The following is a 6,943-nucleotide window of genomic DNA, read 5'->3' on the forward strand; positions in this document are numbered from 1 at the left end:
AAGAAACGGTCAATCGAACTGACTCTGTAAGCACTTTGTTCGCGTTTATTCACAGGAATATCTGCAGTCGGGAGCAGAAAAGGAATTAAAACCGAATACCGTCTTCGGGACAATCAGAATACTTCGTCACAGACAAGGCACCGGAAGGCTGGAAGGTAGATCACACCGGTTGTGGGAGAGCTGGTTGGCAGTGACATGGAAGTGTCTGCAGTGTGCGGGACCAGACTGCTTCCATACATCCACACTAAATGTCCACCCTTTATTTGGGAAAAGTGCAACTGAGAGTGGACAAGTTCCATCCCGGTCGGAGCAATCTGAAGGTTTAACTGATTGACACCCTGGTTTTGGATGTCGTGCAGTGTGCACTTGCGTCAGTCTCTTTGACGCAATGGGTTAGCGCGTTGGGCTATTAACCTAAAAGTTGGTGGTTCAAGCCCACCCAGAAGCGATGTTTTTAACTGTGTTTTCCATGAGGATTCGGTGCTGCACGATTCCAGTTTGTCATTGCGCGTTTTGACTGCACAAACATATTCCGCAAACATTACCAGCTGTGTTGTTATCCAGTGAGTTCCCACTCCAATACTTTTATGAGCATTCAGTTCAAGTGTAGAGTTTGAGTGTATACAGAACTGTACAGTGATATCAGAAAATTTTAAAGGTTGTGGGACATTGTGTTTTGTTAATATTGAACCACGATTATGAATCAATCCATTTTTTCCAATATTTAATTGAGCAAGTTTTCAAAATGTTTCCACCCAATTTTGAACCAGGAACTTTTCGCGTGTGAGGCAAATGTGACAACCACTACACTACGGAAACACTGCATTTGAAGTAATGTTAGGAACATAACCAGAGCTTTAACCTACACAGCTGGACTATACTTCAGGAGCTGGTTTTACGAGAATAGAAAGACGGTGCTATATTTAGGAAGGCTGTGAGTGTGGTAGGAATTGATCCAGTGTTTCCCAGACTTTACACATAGGAACAGGAGCTGGCTATTTAGCAGCGAGTGGTTAAGATCTGGAATGTACAGGAGGCAGACTCACTCTTATCTTTCAAACAGGAGTTGGATAAGTGTCTGAAGGAAAAACAATTGCAGGCCTCAGGGGAACGAGCGGGGGAGTGGGACTCGCTGAGAGTCGGCATGGGCTCGACGGGCCGAATTGCCTTCCGTGCTGTAACCATTCCATGATTCTATAAGTTAGTGGCACATTTCATAGTGTTGGTGGAAGCAGAACATTGCAAAGGGACATGGATTGAGTCGGCAAAACAAGATGCATCTGATTCAGGAGATTCTGGGGGCGTGGAAATTCGGGAGTTGAATGACTTTGAAAGGAACATTTTTGTTTTGTGCAGTTTTGGTCAGAGAAATGTTTGTGAAAGGAATTTTTTGCACAGAGGAATGCAGCATTTAATCTTCTGCCTTAACACTTCTTTCTGGGTGTCGGGGTCACATTTCTTTTCGATGTCATTCTTCCAGAATTAATATTTCAATTGCTGTTTCACAATAACCAGACCCTTGCTCTAAAGTCAGTCGCACTGTTTCCCCAGTATCATGTTGATGTTACCAGCAATGAACATTTTGAATCAGATCCCGAAAGCACAGTGTGTAAAATGGGACATGTTTTAACAATTAACGTGGAGCTGGCACCCCTGAATTCAAGATTAAGATTCTCATGCACGACCGATTGACCGAGCCGGGCTTCTGCCAAATGCACGTTTTTGTCGCTGATTGCAGCCAGGCTCCTGTTGGCTCCGCCCCAGATGTTTAAACTTGCTGTCGAGAAACTGACAGAATCCTCTTGAATGGTGGATCAGGCTCGAGGGGCCGAAAGGCCTACTTCGGCTCCGAATCCGGACATGTTTATGATCTTATAACCTTTCACAGGAGAACAAACTCGCCCCTGAGCATGCATGAGGAGAAAGCTCCAGAAAATATTACCACCCGGTGAGCTTTTGTTTGTAAGTGTTAAGTCCTGACCCTGCAGTACAGACTCAGACGAGGCACATGCTGAAGTCAAGGTCACTCTGGACCTGCACCTTTATTTCACAGCTCTCAAGTGCCACACTTGCCTGAGACCTGCCTTTATATACCTGTGTGGAACAGGTATGCAGTGTCTCCTGCAATTGCACCCCTGGTGGTAACGTATGCTTGTGGTTACAGGTCATATCTAGTTACAGTCATGTCTAGCATGGTAAGATACAGTTATATACAGTAGTGTGAGATACATGACATCAAACTCCCCAAAGGTCTTATTGTCTCTATAGATTCAGACTCTCAGGTGGTCTACGCTCTCGCGTGGAGCGTCTTAGTTGTGGTTCAGTTGTTTGCCTTGGTGCCTGTTTTTCTTTCAGTGTGATTGCTGGTATCTCGCCTGGGCTGTCTGTTGAGACTGCCCTTTCCTCAGGTTGTTCCCTCTGTCTGTCCATCAGGTGTGGTGTGAGTTCCATACTGTAGTCTGCCTATCGTCCTGCAGTATTGTTGGTGAATCTACTTTTTACTTGGTCGACATGCCTCCGACAGGTTTGGCGATTGTCCATTTGTACAACCAGTAGCCTGTTTCCTTCCTTGCCTGTTACTGTCCCTGTACGTCATTTGGGACCTGCGCCATAGTTTAGCACAAGCACTTTGTCCCCTATCTCATTCCACCTCCCCCTAAAATTTACATCATGGTACTCAGTTAGCTTCCGGCGCTTAGCCTCAACAATTTCATGCATGTCTGGGAGGATTAACGAGAGCCTGGTCTTTAAGGTTAATTTCATCAATAGTTGCGCGGGGGGAACCCCAGTCAACGAATGTGGACGAGATCTGTATGCCAGCAGCAGTCGCGACAGGCGGCTCTGCAGCGTGGGACCTTGGATTCTGAGCATGCCTTGTTTAATGACCTGCACTGTTTGCTCCGCCTGGCCATTGGAGGCCGGATTTAACGGTGCCGTCTTAACGTGATTTGTGCCGTGGTCAACTATAAATTCTTGAAATTCTGCGCTAGTGATGCACGGACCATTATCACTGACCAATATATCAGGAATTCCGTGCATTGCAAACATGGTTCTCAGGCTCTCCACAGTGGTGGAGGTAGTTCTCGAGTTTAAAATGGTGAACTCGATCCATTTTGAAAATGCATCAACGGCTACGAGGAACATTTTGCCCATGAATAGGCCCGCATCGTCTACATGCACCCGCGACCACAGTTTTTGTGCGCCAGGGCCAGGGGCTTAGGGGGGCCTCCCTGGGGGCATTACTGAGTTGGGCACAAATGGTGCACCGACGGATGCAGATCTCCAAGTCCGCGTCAATGCTCGGCCACCAGACGTGGGATCTGGCTATGGCCTTCATTAGGACGATCCCCGGGTGCTCGCGGTGGAGCTCCCGGACAAACGCCTCTCAGCCTCGCAAGGGCATAACTACTCGGCTGCCCCACATCAGGCAGTCTGCCTGCAGTGATAGTTCATGCCTGCGCCTATGGAAAGGTTTGATCTCCTCGGGGCATGCATCGCGGGTCTCTGCCCAGTCACCAGTTAAAACGCATCTTTCGTCCAGGTTCTGATTTGGTGCGACATCGTGGGGGAACCTGTGGATTCAAAGGCTCTGATTGCCATGACCATCTCACAGTCCTGTTCATCCGAACCTTCTGTGGTCGCCAGGGGTAGCCTGCTAAGCGCATCGGCACAGTTGTCTGTGCCTCGTCTGTGCCTTATTGTGTAGTCGTAAGACACCAGCATGAGTGCCCACCGCTGAATGCGTGCCGAGGCTTTGGCGTTTATTGCCTTGCACTCAGATAGCAGGGACGTGAGGGGTTTATGGTTGGTTTCTAACCCGAACTTGGCCACGAAAAGTTATTGGTGCATCTTTTTGACATCGTACACGCACGCGAGCTCCTCCTTCTCAACCATATCGTACCCGCACGCCGCCCGCGAAAGTGACCTGGAGGCATAAGCAATAGGTTGTAATTTACCCGCATCATTGACGTGCTGTAAAATGCACCCGACCCTGTACGCTGACGCATCACATGTAAGAACTAACTTTTTACCTGGGTCAAAAAAGGCTAAAACACTGTTCGAACATAGTGTTTAAAAGGGAACAACAGATGAAATGGGTTTCATTGTGGAACAATTTACTTCACTCAAAGTTAGATGCACTGCTGTTCGCCATGAGGTCAAGGTAGCTAGCCGTTGATATTCAGGTTAATATATAAATATATATACATATATCTATATCTATCATAACTGTTCCCTGGTGGTCGAGGGGTTAAGATCCGGCGCACTAACCTGGTAACGATACTCGATCAATTCATCGCATAAAAATAATTGAGGTCTGTGAGACGATTAATAATTGCTGTAAGCACCATGAATGCCAATACTTTCTGTGATAGACTGAGCTGACAGACGATCTGGCTTCTCCTGCCCTTTGCCGGGCACGTGTTCCGGGTTTAATTTAGTAAACTGAATGAGTTCGCTGATCGCGGGGAGACGGTAGGAGCCTCTGTGGCCCCACTGTGTGGATGTGGAAGTGAACACAGTGGCTGGGTGATCCGTGACATTTCTGTAAAGGGCAGCGGAGGAGAAGGATTGAGAACTTTCAGTGTGTGACAGAAGTTGTTTCAGGTGAGTCAACACATTCCCGATCAGCACAGAGGGAGCTCACTGGTCAGCTCCCCTTTGTTGGGGCCATTGTGCCAGTGGTTTCTGTAGTGTAGTGGTTATCATGTTTGCATTACACGCAAAAGGTCCCTGGTTCGTTCCCAGGCAGAAACATTATGTTTAAACTTGCCAAAGGGGAACAATCGGAGGCGAGTTTAGCCTCCTGGAAAATGCTGCCTGATTTCCAGAATTTGCTGTTTTTATTTGCTATTTATTCTCCTGGCAAAAGGGCTCCCTTATTCCTTAATTGCTCTTTATTTCACTTCAATAATCGATAACTTTCAGTGAGAGAAAACGGATCCACCGGGGACCCTTCGTACGTGAGGCCAACGTGATATCCGCCACACTGCAGCCCATCAAAGGGCGAGAATCCACTGAATATAAAGGATGAGCTCACAAATATCAGGGGCAGTGCAGTCTGGTCAACGTCAAACCCTCCTTTCTTATTCAGCAGTGGCAAGAACGGGAATCAGACGCCACAAAGTTTAATTAAAGACACAAATACAAGTAACATTTCTAAATCTTTTCACTGTAAAATACTTTTACTTTATTTGAAATCCTACTGCGTTGAATCTGAAAATGAGCACTGTAGGATTTTATCTTCACTACTGATTCTATTTTCTGTGCATGGTAGGAATAACCGGTGCTGTTAAATTTGACAAAAGTTGCCCCAGATTCCTGGTGTCATCAGCAATGAAGATTTTGAACCAGACTCCTAAAATACAGTGAGCAAAATGGGTCAACATGAATAAAAACATAAGAAAATAAGAAATAGGAGCAGGAGTCGGCCATACGCCCCTCGAGCCTGCTCCGACATTTAATACGATCATGGCCGATGCAATCATGGACTCAGGTCCACTTCCCTGCCCACTCCCCAAAGCACAGGACAAATGATTGAAGTATCGACTCTCCCTTCGTCAGCATTTCTTTCATTGTGCAAAAGAAGGTGAGGGGTTAATTAATGATGCTTTCCCGTGAAAGCTACACAAAATTTTCAGAAAAATAACATACGGTGACTGGCAGGCGAGCGCTGCTTCTGATACCTGGTGGGAATGGGCGGGGATTTTCAAGCCCCTTGTATTGTGAAACCTTCATATCGCCGAACATCTCATACTTCATGTGTGGACGTTGTGACGCAATGGTAGCACGCCTGACTCCAAATCGAAAGGTTCTGTGTTCTAATCATGTTGGGGTTGCAATTACTTTCAACATTGTTCTTCCAGAAAATATTGTCTTTGCCGTTTGGCAATAACCAGACGCTTGCTCCAAGATCTATCTCACTGTTTCCCCGGTGTCAGGCAGAGATACGCCTGCTGCCCTCATTTATTTCATGTGTCAGGACACAAAAGTTCAAAATCAACCTGCAGGTGGCCACATCTAGCATTGAATACTCCGGGTGACGGAGTGGTTTAAAGTGCTGTGTTCAGATCGCAGTCTCCTCTGGAGATGCATGTTCGACTTTGACATTTCTTATTTTTAATCATTTAGTGAAACTCTTTGTTTGACACCACGACCAAATCCTTAAAAGTGGGATTCTGCAATCCACCTGCTCGCTTCACATTTCTGTCTGACCTGGTGCTGAAAGTGGAGATGTTTCCGCAGTGTCGCGGTTAACACGTTCACCTCACAAGGGAAAGCTCCCTGGCCAAGCATATTTTCTGGAGCTTTTTTCTCATACATGCTCAGGGGCGAGTTCTGTCCTGAACACTCGAGCTAAAGTGCTGAGTTCATTCCCCATGTTGTTAGCAGCCTGCCAGTGAATCTGTTTAAGGTGTTCAAAAAGATTCCTGACAAAGCTGTCCCGGCTCGCTTCCCGGAGACACCGTGGTCACCAGCGCCCCAGTTTCAGTGGGTCAGCCCCGGGAGGTAGGCCATCCATTAGAGAATACCCAAGATCAGGGATCAGTCGACGGACAGGGGCCCCCAGCTTGCAGCCTTCGGCGATGAGGAACTCACGGGAGAGGTCGTGGTGGACCAGCCACTAACTGAGAGTCCCCAGCCTACAGCCCCCGGCTGTGCAGACCCCTCAGTTAACGAAATGAACTCAGCAGCCACACCTAAAGGGGAAGTGTGTTGTTGCCCCAGAGGGGCCATTCCCCGGATAATGTGGGACTCAGGCACACCTCCAGTCAGAACACTCTGGGTCCTGCGGTACAGAGCGCCTTACCGCCGACCACACAGGCAAACCAGAGGCTGAATAAGGGAAGGAGAAGAACAGGGATTAACTTGGCCAGTCGGAGACGGGTGGCAGATGTATATAATAGCACGATATGAGTTTAAGAATGTTTAAGAGTTCGAGTTT

The 6,943-nt window shown here is 47.3% G+C and overlaps 1 non-coding gene across 1 annotated transcript; it reads left to right on the forward strand.

The window, feature by feature from the left end:
* Window positions 1–4,682: 4,682 nt before the first annotated feature.
* Window positions 4,683–4,755, forward strand: trnav-uac (transfer RNA valine (anticodon UAC)). The gene has a single exon. It is a non-coding gene; the product is annotated as a tRNA-Val (tRNA).
* The last annotated feature ends 2,188 nt before the right edge of the window (window positions 4,756–6,943 follow it).

This window comes from Pristiophorus japonicus, unplaced genomic scaffold (genome assembly GCF_044704955.1).
Source record: "Pristiophorus japonicus isolate sPriJap1 unplaced genomic scaffold, sPriJap1.hap1 HAP1_SCAFFOLD_113, whole genome shotgun sequence".
NCBI lineage: Eukaryota > Metazoa > Chordata > Chondrichthyes > Pristiophoridae > Pristiophorus > Pristiophorus japonicus.